The 17,866-nt window shown below is 36.3% G+C and overlaps 1 pseudogene; it reads right to left on the reverse strand.

Moving 5' to 3' along the window:
- Window positions 1–2,988: 2,988 nt before the first annotated feature.
- The window catches only part of LOC140519004 (caspase-2 pseudogene), a 56,026-nt pseudogene continuing 41,148 nt past the window's right edge, over window positions 2,989–17,866 (reverse strand).

Below are 17,866 nucleotides of genomic sequence, written 5' to 3' on the forward strand. Positions count from 1 at the left end.
AACTCTTTCTTCTTACTGATTATAGAATTTGTCGATCATTTTTGTTATTTAATTTAGTTACTATATGTCTTAAAGTGTAAAGTATTGGTGATTCTGACCCCCTACCAATGTGATTCATGGATTTTTTTGATTTGTGTTTTGTTTTCTGTTTTCAGAAGCTCTGAGCAACTTTCTTGCATTATTTCTTATGTAGCATTCTAATTTTTTGTGTCTGAAGAGGTTGCATTAAATAGCATTTGATTTGGCTTATATGAAGATTTTGTCCTGATCCCACTTTCTGCTTCTTCCTTCACCACCATTATGTCTCTCAGGCGGTTGCTATTATTTTCATCTTTCTAGTACCTGACTTCTCAAATTCTTTATTCTACCATAGCCTCTAATTCCTCAGATTATGACTTTTTCATGAGTATTGATCCATTTCTTATTTAGATTCAAAATTTAATGTCTACAATTCTATCAAATTTAATATTAACAATATACAATTTTCCCATCATCTAAAAATAGTTGTTATTTATAATTTCTCAATTGTATCTTGAAAAATCCTCAAAACTGTTTTGTATAATTGAATTGCTAGTCAAAATACTGCCTTCCAGCCATACCCAAATCTAAGCTGTGTTTATGATTTTGAACTTTTTTCTTTTTTCTTTTTAACAAACATGAGTATTTATTTGGCACCTGAAAGCAATACAAAACCCTGAAAGTAAGAAGTGAGGAGAGACTCATTTCCAGATGCTTTCACATCATACTAATCCCTAGGCAAGGATTAAGCAGACAGGTTGGGGAAAACAAAAAACCTTTTCTAGAGGGCCTCTACCCCCACTCCAATCAATAAGTGTGTATTGAGCACCTTTAGTCCTCAGCATAGTGCAGGGCATTGTGGGAGATAAAAGTGTAATACATGATCTTTGTATTTACTATGTACCCACATTATGAGGGCAGCTAGATGGTACAGTGGACAGACCACCAGTGCAAGAGTCCAGAGGACCTGAGTTCAAATCTCACCTTAGATACTTGACGCTCACTAGCTGTGTGCCCTTAGGCAAGTCTTTTAACCCAAAATGCCTCATTCTGGGGCGTTTCCAGTCATCCTGATGAATATCTGGTCACTGGCTTCAGATGGCCCTAGAGGACAAGTGAGGCTGGTGACTTGCACTGCCCTCTCTCACTCAAAAAACAAAGTCAAGTGGAAGTCATGTCATTACCTCTCTTTTATCACAGTCTTCTTCAGCAATGAAGGAGGAACACACCCACCCATATCATGGGGGCTACATAAGTATGACACAAAGTCACTGTCCTCAAAAAGCTTATAGTTTCTTTGAGCAGCTGTAGCTGACATTCATCAAAAATCAGAACACAGTTAAGTACTAAACTGTGATACTATTAAGTGCAAAAGGAATTCAAAACAGGCTTCACTGATGTGGGAACTGAGCTGAGCCAAAGAATAGGCAAAGCTTTGCAGAAGTACAGGGAAGGAGGGAGGGCATTAAAGGTGGGATGATAATAAGAGCAAAGGCACCACAGAACTAAATGCTGTAGAATTGAGTGAAAATATGAGTATGAGAGGTATAGGGGGTGCCTATAGGGAATATAGGAAGGGAAGTTGGAATATATCCAGTGAGGCTAGGTATAGTAAGAGGATATTTAAAAACTAGTCAGGGATTGGGAGTCTGTAGTTTCTTTAGCAGGAGAATAGTTTAGAAAATTTATCTAAGAGTAGCATATGGAATGGATAGAGGGTGAAAGACTGGAAGTCTTTTATTTAGGGATATTAGCCAGGAAGTTTTCATAGAAATCTTGGCAGAAAATATGAAAAACCTAAGCTAGATGGAAAATGGGAATAGTGAGGAAGACAGAGCATCTGAAAGGAAGAAAATGGGATTTGATGACAACTCAGGACAGAAGATTAAGGAAAAAAAGGAATTAGATTATTCTGAGGTATTGTTCCCATCCATTCTCCATTCTTTCTTTGTATTACCCATTTCAATGGGAAAATACAAGAGAAAGTAACTATATATTTGAAATCAGTGAAACTCCCTGAGGAATAACTAAGAAAGAATCACCTTAATCACTTGGATAAGGGTAATTTTTACCCTTATCATGCATTGGGCTGGAGTAAATTCCAAGTAGGTGAACAGGGAAAGACAGTCCCCTCCTAACAGGGAGGTCTTAGAGTACTAAAAAGGAGACTACATAGATTGTTACTGTAGATACGTGTCTTGAGTTGTGCTTGGCCCTCTAAGACCAAATATCCCCTTATAAGTGATATCTACTGGGTTCTCAAAGACTGAAGCTAGTGAAGTACAAACTCTAGCAGACAGATCTTGCACTAAGCTGGAAAGGCTTTTGAACATGGACCTAATGATTTTTCCCATGTCTATTATCCAAAGAGGAATCTAGTATAGTTTTAAAAGAAACATGACCAAATTGAATGCAGGCAATCATGTTTTGACCACGATAATTCTGAACTACCACTTACTAAACCATGGAGGAGTTTCATTATGTAACAGTGGAAAGAGTGAATATTCATAATGAAGAAATCATAGATTTTAAAGTACTGAATTAGGTAGTAATGGACATCACCCCAAATATCCTTGAATGGCAAGGAAACTAGTGTTTGAAATCTGAGAGGATGGTAAGTGGAGAAGATCATTAAAATGGCTTAACTCACATGACAGAAACAATGATCAAAGTGCTATTCATAATAATCCTTGGAAGTGAACTCAAAATCTAGAAGAGGCTAGGGCTGGGGCTTGGTTGAGTATTCAACAATAGTATTTAGGACTGAAGCTCACTTATCCCATAAAAGCATAGTTTTCTAGAACTACCTGCCAGACTCTCTTATTGTATACCCTAAGCATTCTTCCTGGCAATGACTATGGATTACCAAGAAAAAGCTCTAGAATTTCACACACAAGAGGAGCTGGCCTTCAGGCCTCATCTAGAAAGTGGAAAATAAAAGGTATATAAAACAAGCCTGGAAGAATCCCATTATCCTTGAAGGGGAGGAATAAATGGTTCATTTTGAAGCAGGACAGTTCCATTCATGCCTCTTGTAGTCTCCCTCTGGGTAAGATGAGAGGATGGGTGTTCATCATGTATGAGGATGTCCTGGAAATAAGTAGAGGTGGTGGCAGTGGGTGCTGGAATATTCAGACGTCTCCTTACATTGATGACCTCTCTGCCAAGGGCATAGCCTTCTCGATCTTTCATAAGTGCATGAACTTTAATCAGTAGTACCCCTAAGTCTGTCTCATCTCCATAATAGGCCTGAATGAAAAACTTCTTGTGCTTGTTCTACAGGTTTGGGCAGTTGGCATTGTCAAAGAGCTGAAAAACCTCTTGCAGCTGGAGTAGTTTGCCATCCACACCATAGATGCCACTTTCTATGCCATGAGAAAGGAGAGCAACCATACAGGAATTTGTGCTCGGGTGAGCTGACAGCTGTGCAAACCTCTGGAGCTTCTCATGCATTTCCTGTGCAGTCTGATCATCCAGGACATGAACATCATAGTCTAAGAGCTTGAAGAGGGCTACCACCAGGGAACTGTGATCCACATCCACACCAGATTGGAACTCCAAGTCTTTCTCCCCATTTAAGCGCACATTGCTCAGCACCAGTGCTAGGCCACTAGGGCAAGATTGCAGTCTATAGACCAAATGGTGGTGTGTTCGATAAAACTCTGGGCTACAGGGTTTCACTTGGAAGCTAGAGGTCCATCTCCGTTGTTCAGAGAATGTTCTATGGTCTCTACAGACAGGTGGAGTTGCTTGTAAGGGAGACAGGATTCACACACTGGGAGAGGGAGCCTTGAGTCATCATCACAGCCCAGTGGTGGCAGTAAATGCTGAAAGCTGCAGAGGGTTCTGTGCAACAGCTCCTCCAGATGCCCTTACTTAGTTTCTTGTAAGGCATCCCAGAACGCTCCAAAACCATGGGGACCCTTCTTTGGAATCAAATTAAGTAATTCGACATTCTGGCTGAAACAGCCTACTTGGGCCTGGATAAGCTCCCTCATCTCTAAGGTAATGATGTCCTTCTCTAAAAGGTGCTCTAAACGTTCACTAAGCAACAGCTTAGGCCAGCACAACCCAGTATTTCAGAGTTTCTTGATGTTTCTCCTCTATTCCCCAGACTCCCAATATCCCTACGTGGGGCTGAATCCCAGAGTCTCAGCACCTGCAACTGTATCAAAAGATGTGCTTGGATGGAAGTGTGACTCAGTTTCCTCATCTGCACTCCCCAGTCACCTTCCCCCCCCCCCCACAGTCTTTGACCCCCTTCAGCTGAGGCCCGGGCAGGCTCCCGAACCTCCACCATTTCCTGTATTTCTCAGCTCCTTGAACTATTTTCAAAAGTCCTTTTAGCGCATTTCCCTAGGGGACAGTTTAGTTCCGCATACGTAGAACTATCTGAAAGTGGTTACATGCCCCGTTTAGCAAATAAAGTATCTACATATGAGAGGAATAACACCTTACAGTTTTATAACACTTCCACACATGTCATGATCTTTACAATAATCTTTGGAAAGTCCAGTGAACTATCTTTATAGTCTAATGAAGTTTTTTTTTTTGTTTTCGGGGAAATAAATGACTGGGTTCTAGTCCTCCATATGACATATCCTTTCTTTGTGACAGGGGATAAATCAGTTAGGCTTCCATCATCTCAGGTCATTCTCTGAAAATCTAAGTTGCAATTTGTTTATCAATATAGGTGGAAAGAGGTTGTATCCTGAGGTTCTCATACTTTTGAAATCACAGGTCTAGACAAAAGCAAAATAGATCAAAATATCCAGAATTAGGAAACCCAGAGGTATAGTCTGGGAAGTAATTCCATTTATGTTTTACAAGTGAGAATACTGACGTTCAGATAGATAGATGATATTTCTTAGTTCATATATCTACAATGTGTGGTTCAAGTACAAAAGACCTACTACCTTCTCCTAGTCCACTGATCTTTTTCATTATATCATTGTATTCATTATATCATTCTATGCTATGCAATCTTTTCAACATAGCAACTGATTTCTTTTGCATTTTTTAAAAAAGTATATAAATCCTTTATTGTATTCTTCCCTTGCATAAATGATCTTTCTCAATATGGTGCAGTCAATGACAGGGTAATTTCTTTAAAACATAGAATTATACAGTATTATAGCAGGGAAGACCTTGGAATTAACCTGTATCAAATGGAATATAGCTGAACTAGTAGTATGCAACAGTGCTATGAGTTCATAGAACAATAGAATATCAGACTAGGCAGGAGATGAAAGATGATATCTAATATACTCATTTTAAAGATATTAAGTCTTTAAAGAGATTTTCTCAAGGATGCTTAACTAGGTAGCAACTATATTTTGACTGAAATTTAGAATTTAAAAGCCAATCCCATTATTCTTTCCTTAGCATTATGAGTTCTCTGAAGATAGGAAGACTGAGGAATAATTTAAGGAGTTAGGAATTATTACATTACTTTGTTATCATAGCCAAATGGTAAATGAGGAAAATCATTGTATTGTTTCAATTTTATTGAAGTTCTGTATACAATAAAATCCCATGGCAATTTTAAAAATCCAGCTTCTATAAAGAGCTTACTTTTTTTAATCTACCCAACTTTCTGGAAAGAAGTATTTTCTATTTTGCAGAAGTTTATAACAGTGCTGCAAGTAATATGAGATGTACTTTGGAAACTCCTGTTATACATCTACAGGGTGTTGGAACCTGAGGCTGATTGTGGAAGGACAGTGGCATGAATCAGCCTTTGCTTGTCCATGAATCATGCTGAGGCTGTGAGTAGAATTGAAACACTGTTTGATGTTTGCCATTACTTTCTATATTTAGATTTTCAAGTGTTTTTCTCAAGAATGCCAGTATGGTAAAATTACAAACAAACAAACAAAAAAGCTACTAGATTTGAAAGCATTTTTGAAGCACTTGTCAGCTTACTAGTATTCTGCTAAGCTCTGGGGACAGATATGCAAAAGTGATGCAGGCTTGATTCTTCTGAATTCTCTCCAGAATATTAATGTCTTTCTTAAGAGATGATGTCCAAATGTAATCATAAACCTAAATAGTTAAAGAAATTGAGAACTGGTATGCTAAACATGGTTTTGAAAGTCTTTGGACTATTATTCCAGACTAATCTTTAAGCTCCTTTGCAATATGAATTTTTGTCCCAGTCCAGAAAAGCTTTTTAAATTCCTATTCCAGGATGATTTGATCTCTCCTTAATCAATTCAAAAGAGCAGAAAAAATAAAGCAAAACAAAAAAAAATTTGTGGAAAGAAATCTTTATGTAGAAAATGTGGCAGTAAAATTAACAGAACAATAAAATAATTTAATAAGAAGAAAAATAGTTCTATAATAATAAAACATACATTTCATTAAAACAATGAAGAAATATCACTAGAAAGAAAGAAGACTTCTATGACTAGACCTCCAGGAGACCAGGCCAAAACATAAAACTTCAGGATTGTATAGAAATTCAGTAAGAAATATAAAAGAGGATGGGTTATCACCAAAGATAAAAATAAGTATGTTGGAAAATGAATCCAAGGAGACAAACAAGATAATAGAAAGTCCAAGAAAGATAATGGAAAATCAGAAGTCAATTGATTTTCTGAGGTAGATGATGAAAAGGTATAAAGGAAGAAAAGACAATGGAGCCAAATTTAAAACAAGATGAACTTGATAGTGACTTCAGATATCCATAAACAATGCTGCAGGGGACTGGTTATTTTGGCTCTGTAGTGGGAAGATACATGGGCAGGCCACATGAATATCTGGTGAATCTATTTCTGGAAATGAGAGGTGCAGAATGGAGGACCATGTGCAGGTATCCTATGAATATCTCCTACTTAATTACTGAATGATGATAAGTCTTTCCATTGGGTGGTGAACTGGAGATGAATGAATAAAAAGACATCAACTGGCCAAATCATGAATTTGCTGCCCTGGAAAATCCAGTGAAGATTAATAAATGATCCAACCGTCAAAATAGGAAGAACCTCTAACACATCTGGTCATTACATGACTCCCCTAAATGACTTTTCCCATTATATGAAGTCCCAAATTTCCTCTTTGCAGCTCTTTGCTCTTGGTTTTATCCTCCAGGACCAAAAAGAACAGGTCTATTTCCTTCTCCATGTGATAATCCTCCAAATATGTAGAGACAGTTAGCATGTGACCTTTAAGGTTTATTTTTTTACACCCTCTAGCTTAACCATGCCCAGTTCCTTCAGTTAATTTCACTACATCATGGACTCCAAGTTCTTCACCATCCTGGTTGTTCTTCCCATTGACACTCTTGAAATAATAATAATAGTAATAATAATAATCTTAAATCAACATGCGCATAACGAAGTACAGACTAAAGGAAGTCTGATGAAGAAAGAATATTGTCAGATTGTCATCTCTCTGTTAATGGAAATTCTTTTCAATTTCATCTTAAGATTGCATTATCACTTTATCCTGCCACATTACCTTGCTGACTCATAGTAAGTGTCCATTCCATTAAACATATAGATCTTTTCACAGGAAGTGCTAACAGTTCTTGTTTCATCCATTATTTGTTAAAATTGAAATTTTAACTGAAATGATAAATTTTATTTTATTCTTACTGAACAATTAAACTGTGAGGCCCTTTGCAAAACAGACTACACTTTGGTTTTCTTTTTATCCTAATGTGTAATAGAACACTTGGCAAGTAGTAATCACTTCAGAAGTGCTTGTTGACTGACTAAGCCTAATACTCTGCCTTAAGATCCTTTGAGGTCTGGGCTAGTTCTATGGAAAAAAAAGTAAAAATATCTGGATGGTACAGTCATCAAGTAGGATGTCCAAGAAGAAAGAAAAACAATATGATAGACATAACACTGCTGAGGTGAGAGTCATAACTCAATCACGTGTCTTTTTTAATAGTAAGGATGTCAATACATTAAAGAAAAGAATAGAATCAGCACCAGATAAAAAATATGGATAAGAATAGTCAGCAGTTATTATGTACAATGCAATGTTTCTACTTTGTCCTATTTAAATAAGCTGTCAACTCTGAAAATGGGAACTAGGAGTAAAGACACATTCTTATTATCATCATTTCTTAGAAAAACATAGACCACCCATCAGATGCCTCAGAAAAGAGAATCTGACCAAATTTTGGAGGTGCAGAATCCAATAGGGACAGACTATGGCAGATTCACAGCCCAGGACAGACTGGAAGGTCAGCAGAAAGGATCTTTCACAGGAGTAGAATACAGATCACAGCATGAGGTCCCTGTCACAGCAGGACTGAGCAGCAAAGCCCCAGGGTGGTCTGAGGAAGCTGCAGCATGGCAGGATAGTAGCTCTGGATGAAAGTCCAGGGGAGCTGAGCAAGTGAGAGCCATGGAAGGAGACCCAAGTATCTGCAGTAGCTGCCCCTGAGACTTTCAGTCAGCAGATTAAATGTCTGTAAGTTACCTACTTGAACTTCCAGGAGCCAAAATGGTAGAATGATCAGTAAATGCTCTCTCCCTCTCCTCTTCTTGACCTTGAAAGAATCAAAAAATATTTCCTCAGACAAATCCTGGATCGGTGGGAACAGCAGAAAGGGCAAACAGTCTCCTAGCACCTGAGGCTAAGAAAAAAAATTAAGAATATTCCTCTTACTATGGCAGAGGATCAGAGTCCCAGAGGAGTGGAGCCTGGCAACCAACACCAGGACACAGGTGCCTCAGCACTCCAGGAAAAAGAGAAGACAATATGGAAGCTGGGATCACCAAGGACTGAGCTTGCCTTTGCTCTAGCTCAGCTCAGGAGATGTCCCCTGACCAGACCACCCCTCCCCCACACTTAACAAGCTATATCCAGGGTTAAACCAAGTAAACATGAACAGAATTCACCTTTGCTTTCTCACACCAGACAGCTCAGCACCAGGTTCTTTAGCAGCTAGCTGAAAGAACCAAAGGCCACAGCACACAAAGACACACCATCTTGAGCAAGAAGCAAAGGAGGAAGGAAAAGATCATAGAATGTTTGTTTGGGAACAAATACCAAAACACAAATACCAAAGAGGTCAGTATTGAGACTATACTCCTATCTGAAACTTCAGAAGGGACTATGAACTGCTTGCATGCACAAAGAGCACTCCTGGAACAGCTGAAGAAAGAAATAGAAGAAAAAGTGGCCAATGATTTTAAAAGTATGAAAAAAAAATCACTGAAGAGAAGAGCTTTTTAAAAAGAAAAATTGAACAATGGGAAAAGGAAGCAAAACACCTGACTGGGGTAATTGGACAAATGGAAAAGGAAGTACAAAAACTAACTGAAGATAATAATTCCTTAAAAGGAATAATTGGACAGATGGAAAAGGAGATGCAAAAGTTAACTAAGAAAACAATTTGATGAAAATTGGAATTGGACACATAGAAGTTAATGGCTCTATGAGAGCAATATCTGTGAAACAAAATCTGAAGAATGAAAAGATAGAAGAAAATGTAATATAGCTAATTAGAAAAACAACTGACCTGGAAAATAGATCCAGGGGAGAAAATTTAAGAATTATTGGCCTACCAGAAAGCCATGATGAAAAAAAATAGTCTGAACAATAAGAAATCATCAAGGAAACCTGCCCAGAAGTACTAGATCCAGAGGGCAAAAGAGTCATCAAAAGAATCCACCATTCATGTCCCGAAAGAGATCCCAAACTAAACACAACAACAAATATCATTGCCAAATTTCAGAACTATCTAGTGAAGGAGAAAATACTACAGGTAGTCAGAAAGAAACCATTCAAATATCTAGGAGCTACAGTAAGAATTACACAGGACTTTTCCCCTTCTACATTAAAAGATTGAAGGAATTGGAATATGATATTCCACAAGGCAAAGGAGCTGCTGGAACTACAACCAGCAAAGTTTGGCATAACATTTCAGGCAAGGAGATAGGCATTCAATGAAATGAGGGATTTCCAGACCTTCCTGATGAAAAGGCCAGAATTCAATAGAAAATTCAATTTTCAAATGCAGATCTCAAGAGAACCATAAAAAGGTAAACAGGGGAAAAGAAAACTTATTACACAATTTGGGCAAATTGTTTACCTCCCAATAAGGGAAGATGATACCTGTTAATCTTGATAATTGTATATCTATTATGAAATATAAAAGAGATATACAGAGATAGAGGGAATGGATATAAAGTAAATGATGTGATAATAAAAATGTGATTTAAGCATGTAAAGGAATTGTTACAGGAGATGTGAAAAGGAGGAAGCACAAAATGATAAATTACAGCACAAGAAGAAGTACAAAATTATGCTATAATAGAGGAAAAGGGTGGAAGTAGATGAGCATTGTTTGAGAGGTACTCTCATCTGATTTGGTCCAAGGAGGGAACAATAAACTTAATTAAGTATATAAATCTAACTAGCTGTATAGGCAGTAGGAGAGGAAGGGGGCAGAAAGAGGAGGGGAAGCTAAAAGAGAGGGAAGAAATAGTAAAGGAAAAAGGAAGTAAAAGGGAGGGAGGGTGAAAGAAGGGAAGGAAGACTGAGGGAAGAGGTGGTGAAAAATTAAAACTCTATTGTGGAGAGGAAGGGAGAAAGGAGAACTAAAATTACAAATGGTGAGAAAGAGGATGGAGGGAAAGACACAATAACCCTAACTGTGAATGTGAATAGGAGGAACTCTCCCATAAAACAGAGATAGATAGCAGAATGGATTAAAAGCCATAATTCAGCAGTATGTTGATTACAAGAAACACATTTGAAATGTGGGGATACACACAGGGTAAATGTAAAAGGTTGGAAAAGAGTATATCGTGCTTCAACTGATGTAGGAAAAGCAGGGGTAAGAATCTTAATCTCAGACAAAGCAAAAGCAGAAACAGATCTAAATAAAAGAGATAAGGAAGGAAACTATATCTTACCAAAAGTCACCATGAAAAATGAAGCAATATCATTACTAAACATATATGCTCCAAGTGGTATGCCATCCAAATTTTTAGTGGAGAAGCTAAAGTAGTTACAGGAAGAAAAAGATGGCAAAACTATACTAGTGGGGGACTTCAACCACCCCTTCCTGAACTTGATAAATCTAACCTCAAAATAAACAAGAAAGAAGTTAAAGAGGTGAATAAAACTCTGAATAAGGTGGGTATGATAGATCTCCGGAGAAAATTGAATTAGAATAGAAAGGAATATACTGTTTCTCCAAGGTACATGGAACGTATACAGAAACTGACTATGTACTAGGGCATAAAAACTTCACAATCCAGTGGAGAAAGGGAGAGATAGTCAATGTATCCTTCTCAGATGATAATGCAAGAAAAATCATACATAATAAAAGGCCATGGAAAGATAGACAAAAAATTAATTGGAAACTAAATAATCTAATCCTACAGAAGAAGTGGGTTAAAGAAGAAATCATAGAAACAATCAACAACTTCATTCAGGAGAATGACAATAATGAGACAACCTACCAAATCTTATGGAATACTGCAAAAGCGGTTCTTAGGGGAAGTTTTATATCTTTGAATGCCTACATGAATAAAATAGAAAAAGAGCAGATCACTAAATTGGGCATACAGCTGAAAAAGCTTGAAAAAGAGCAAATTGAAAATCCCCAAGTAAATACCAAATTAGAAATACTGAAAACCAAAGGAGAGATTAAAAAAATAGAAATTAAAAGAAATTATTGAACTAATAAATAAAACTAGGAGTTGGTTTTATTAAAAAACTAATAAAATTGATAAACCTTTGGTCAATTTGATTCAAAAAAGAAAGAAGGAAACCAAATTATCAATATTAAAAATGAAAGTGGTGAACTCACCTCCAGTAAGGAAGAAATTAAAACAAAAAATTACTTTGCACAAGTTCATGCCCATAAATTCGACAATCTAAATGAGATGATTATTTTAAAAAATGTGAATTGCCCATATCAAGAGAAGAGGAAGTTGAATACTTAAACAACTCCATCTCAGAAAAAGAAATTGAAGAAGCCGTCAATGAACTGCCTAGGAAAAAATCTTCAGGGCCAGATGGATTTACACGTGAATTCTATCAAACATTTAAAGAACAGTTAATTCAAATACTATATAGAGTATTTGGGAAAACTGGAGAAGAAAGAGTCCTCCCAAATTCTTTTTATGTTACAACTATGGTTTTGACAGCTAAACCAGGCAGAGACAAAACAGAGAAATAAAATTATAGACCAATTTCTCTATTGAATATAGACGCAAATATTTTAAATAAGATTTTAGCGAAAAGAACAGAACAACTTATCACCAGAATATTTCATTATGATTAGGTAGGATTCATACCAGGAATGCAGAGCTGGTTCAATATTAGGAAAACTATTAGCATTGTTGATCATATCAAGAACAAACCTAACAGAAACCACATGATTATCTCAAAAGATGAAGAAAAAACTTTTGACAAAATACAGCACCCATTCCTATTAAAAACACTGGAGAGCATAGGAATAAAGGGAACTTTCCATAAAATAATAAGCAGTATCTACCTAAAACCTTCAGCAAGCATTATATGCAATGGGGATAAGCTAGATGCATTTTCAATGAGATCAGAGGTGAAACAAGGATGTCCATTATCACCACTATTATTCAATATGGTACTAGAAATGGCAGCTGTAGAAATTAGAGAAGATAAAGGAATTGAAGGAATTAGAATAGACAAAGAAGAAACTAAGGGATCACTCTTTGCAGATGATAGCTTGATATATTTAGAGAATCCCAGAGATTCAAGTAAAAACCTACTTGAAATAATAAACAATTTTGGCAAAGTTGCAGGTTACAAAATAAACCCACACAAATATTCTGCATTTCTATATATTACTAACAAAGCCTAACAGCAAGAGAAAGAAAGAGAAATCCCATTTAAAGGTGGGGTAGACACTATAAAATATTTGGGTGTCTACCTGGAAAAACACATCCAGGGACTATATGAATACAATTACAAGACACTTATCGCACAAATAAACTCAGATTTAAGTAAGTAGAAAAACATCACTTGCTCATGGGTAGGTTGAGTCAATATAATAAAAATGACAATTCTACTTAAATTAATTTACTTATTTAGTACCATACCAATCAAACTATCTGATAATTATTTTCTACAGCTGGAAAAAACAATCTCAAAATTAATCTTGAAGAACAAAAGGTCCAGAATATCAAGGAGTCTAATGAAAAGAAATGCTCGGGAAGATGGTCTAACCCTAGCAGATTTGAAATTGTGTTATAAAGCAACAATTATCAAAACCACTTGGTACTGGCTAAGAAACAGAAGGGGAGACCAGGGAAATAAGCTTGGTACTCAAGACACAGTAGACAATGAATATACCAATCTAACTGTCTGATAAACCCAAGGATTCCAGCTTCTGGGATAAGAAATCACTGTTCAACAAAAATTGCTGGGAAAACTGGACAAAAATGTGGCAGAAACTAGAATAGAGCAATGCCTGACACCATACACAAGAATAAAGTCCAAGTGGGTACATGATCAAGGTATAAAGATTGATACTATGAACAAATTAGTAGAGCAAGGAATAGTGCATTTATCAGATTTATGGAGAAGGGAAGAAGTTTTGACTAAAGAAGAGATAGAAAGCATTATGAAGTGCAAAATAGATAATTTTGATTACATTAAACTGAAAAGTTTTTGCACAACCAAATCCAATGCAAACAATATTAGGAGGGAAGCAGAAAACCGGGAAAGAATTTTTGCAACTAGTGTCTGTGACAAAGGCCTCATTTCTAAAATATATGGAGAACTGAGTCAAATGTACAAGAATACAAGTCATTCCTCAATTGATAAATGGCCAAAGATATGAACAGGCAGTTTTCGGAGGAAGAAATTAAAGATATCTATAGTCATATGAAAAAATGCTCTAAATCACTGTTGATTAGAGAGATGCGAATCAAAACAACTCTGACATACCACATCATACCTATCAGACTAGCTAATATGACAGAACAGGAAGATGATAAATATTGGAAAAGGTGTGGGAGAGTTGGAACACTAATTCATTGTTGGTGGAGTTGTGAGCTGATCCAACCATTCTGGAGAGCAACTTGGAACTATGCCCAAAAGGATACAAAAATGTGCATACCCTTTGACCTAGAAATATTGCTTCTAGAACTGTATCCCCAAGAGATCATAAAAATGGGAAAGGGTCCCACATGTACAAAAATATTTATAGCAGCAGTCATTGTGGTGGCCAAAAACTGGAAATCAAGGGGATGCCCATCAACTGGGGAAAGGCTGAATAAATTATGGTGTATAAGTGTAATGGAATACTATTGGACTATAAAAAATGATGAACAGGAAGACTTCAGAGAGGCCTGGAAAGACTTATATGATCTGAATGAAAGGAGCAGAATCAGGAGAACTTTGTACACAGCAACCACTACTTTGTGCAAGGACTTTTTCTGGTTGACTTTAGAACTTCATTGCAATGCAAGGACTTAAAAAATTCCCAGTGGTTTTTACGGCAAAATTCCTTGCACTTCCAGAGAAAGAACTATGAAATTCATTTGCAGATTGTAGCAGATCATTTTCTTTTGTATTACGTTTTCATTTGTTATACAATTTCTCCCATTAATTTTAATTCTTCTATACAACATGATTATGGTGAAAATATAGTTAGTAGGAATGTATGTGTAGAAGTTATATAAAATTGTATGCTGTCTCAGGGAAGGAGGGGGGAGGTGGGAGCAAGAGAAGGGGAGGGAGAGAAAGAAAAAATCTAGGTTGTATGGTGGTGATTGTGGAACACTGAAAATAAATAAATAAGTAAACAAACAAATGAATAAATAAAAAAGAAAAATGCAAACCATTGCTACAATAAGTATTGTGCAGACGAGCCCAGAAAATGCTTAGGTAAAGTTCCTTATTCCTGTAAGTCAAGGGCAATAGTAATTTTATCTATAAACTCATTTAAAACTTATCAAGAAGTTGGGCAGTGGAAAATTGTGAGCAACAGCAATAACTAAAATAGAGAAAGTAATGGTCATCCTTTTCCTAAATCCAAGTGCTATAGGACTCTTTCTTTATTGATAGAGCTGAATGTCCTTCCCTATGTGAGAGGTGCAGTGAAGGTGGGGACAGGTGAGAACTTCTGTTCTCAATCAGTTTCCTTTGGGACTCTTTAACTCTTAGTCTTCCTTTGGCTACTCTTCAAGTAGGAGTCCCACATTGTGGGGACTGGTCAAACTCCAAGTTTGCCTTGAACATCAGGTATGCTTCCACCTTCCAGAGAGAAAATGGGAGATGCCAAACTCAATTCTGGTTGCTGAAGAAATACTATGAATATCATCTATCTATCAATTTCCCAGTTACTTCCCTTCCCTCATCTGCCTGAATCTTAAACCTTAACCTCTTGGTCAAGGTCAAGTTTCTAGATCCCTGATTCCAATACCTGGTCATGCTTAACCTAGTTAAAATATCAACTTGCTTTACTCATTTTGGGTGCCTCAGGTCATTTAGGACTATTGCAGTCTTCTCTGTGTCTATCCACCATGACTGTTCCTTTATATTTTACTTAGTCCTTATATTGCAAGATAACTTGGAGTTTATAGCTAGATTTCTTTTTAAAAGAGCAAGCTGTAAACCCAATCACTCTGTCTCTCACTGACTGGTCAATAATAGGGCCCAACCAAAGCCCCAATTGGTCATTATTTGAGCTCTGTTGGTTTAGGGACTGCCTCCAAGGTTCACTTCTGGTGTTGTTGTCATATGCTCCATCTTTTTCTCACCCTAGTGTCACAGACCTCTCCTATAACCTCCTGAGTTATCTTAGGCTGGTAAAGAAACATCTCACCCTGATCTTTTGTTGCCTCTGTTGCTCCAGAATTTTATTTCAGGTATTATTTAACATTTGGAGGTCAGTGTGAGAAGAGTTCAGCTGAGTGTTGCCTCTAATATTCAATGTTATCTTCACCAGTTTGTAATTCTTAAACTAAGGAAGCCCCGGGAAATCAGATCTCAAAACTTTATACCAAACTCTGTCAGTTTGTGGCTTGGAACAAATCAATTCATTACAGTTGTGCAAACTGAACCTCTGGCCCTCATTCATTATTATTGTTACTGCTTTTGCTTGCATGTATAAAATACACGGTTAAAGTGTATCTCTTCGGTCCTTTCCTGCTCTAAAATTCTAAGATTATATTAAGTCCTGTGCTGCTCCTGAAATCTCTTCAGTTTTTGAGGCCTCAAAACTTTTTGGGCAAAAGTTCTTTTCAGATCATACTCATAATCAGCAAGTTGGTATCCTATTTTTGTGTCCAGTTCCCAGCTCTAAAAGGATGCAGAACACTCCAATATGCCCAACAAGTTCAAATTATAATTGGAAAATGTTTTTCAGATTAAATAAAAAGGCAATACCATATATACAACTAACTTGTGGTTTTCTAAGTTAAATTGTTGCCCAAAAGGGTAGCTTTTTATTTGAGTTTGACACCACTGGCATAGTACCTGCAGTGTCAGACTAACAGTCTGGATTTCAGATCTGCCTCAGATAACTACTAGCTGTGTGACCTTCAACAGTTTCCAAACTTTCTGCACCTCGGTTGACCTCTCTGTTGAATATGTTGAAATTGATATTTCTAAATCCAACAAACTGTGATCACAGTGCACTGAGTCAGGATGCTACTCTTTTATGGGAATGGGAATAATAATTTTCTGAATGTGAAAAGAGAAACCAAATATCTTTGTTTCATATGAAAATTAATGAAGTTTCAATGGAGAGATACTGAGTGACAGGAGTAGAATAGTTTAGGGCTGACTATCCAGGCAAACTGAGAAAAGGCATATGATTAAAATGGTATAAAATCAGGACCACTATGAAAAATATCACTTTGTAAAGATTAAATGCTATACTCAAATTAACATTCAAAAAAGAATGAACCCCCGATGATGAGAATGTAAATTATTACAATATTGTACCTGGGAAACACCATGGATAATTTTGACTTTCAAAAAGGTTTTCTTAAAAACAAAACACAACAAAAATAAGAAAATTCCTGAGAAAAGATGAAGGAATTCTCATAAGTATAATGTAAAAGGTAAAGTTGTCATTTTTTTGTTTTCTTTTAGATATATTGATAAAGTTCATTCTGGATGAATAAATCAGGTATGACTAATAGATTATGCCTCCAAAATCTTTTCTAGGAGTCATGTTGTTCAATACTTTCATCAACTATTTGGAGACTTGGTGATTAATAGCAATATGGTAACATTTTTTACAAGTAAAGAAGGGAGGAGATATAAAGTGTTTTTTCTTTCACTTGTGCCACTGGAACTCTCAGGAATGTCAGTAAAAACATATTGAGTACAAATGATCCAATCTATAAAATCAATATATTGACCTATGATATTTCTTAGAGAATGTTATATTTGTTCTTTATTATTTCTGTACAGAGGCAATTGGTTGAGGTTTTCTTTCTTTTGTTTATCATTTTTTAATGGAAGATATATATATGTATCAGAATTCATCTTGTAGGCTTTATTCAGTTTTTAGTTTTCCTCACATGCAATATTTTCCTATTTACATTTTATTTCTATATCTGTTTATGTAAAATTCATTATAACAGCTCTTTAGTAGTGGCAAAAGAATTTAAAATTAAGGGGTGCAATAATTTAAGAAATGGTTGAAAAAATTATATTATATAAATGTAGTAGAACACTACTATGCTATAAGAAATTGTGAAGATTTGAAAGAAACATGAGAAGAGTTGCATGAAATAATATCTATTTCTCGGAATTATTTCTCAGTATTAAGAGTTGTATTTAAATATTTTTCTCTATGTATAAAATAAATAGTTTCATTCCCAGAAACTCACCTACAACCCTTCATGCATAATGCTTGTCTTGCTCCAAAGGA

The sequence above is a fragment of the Notamacropus eugenii genome, chromosome 1 (genome assembly GCF_028372415.1).
Source record: "Notamacropus eugenii isolate mMacEug1 chromosome 1, mMacEug1.pri_v2, whole genome shotgun sequence".
NCBI lineage: Eukaryota > Metazoa > Chordata > Mammalia > Diprotodontia > Macropodidae > Notamacropus > Notamacropus eugenii.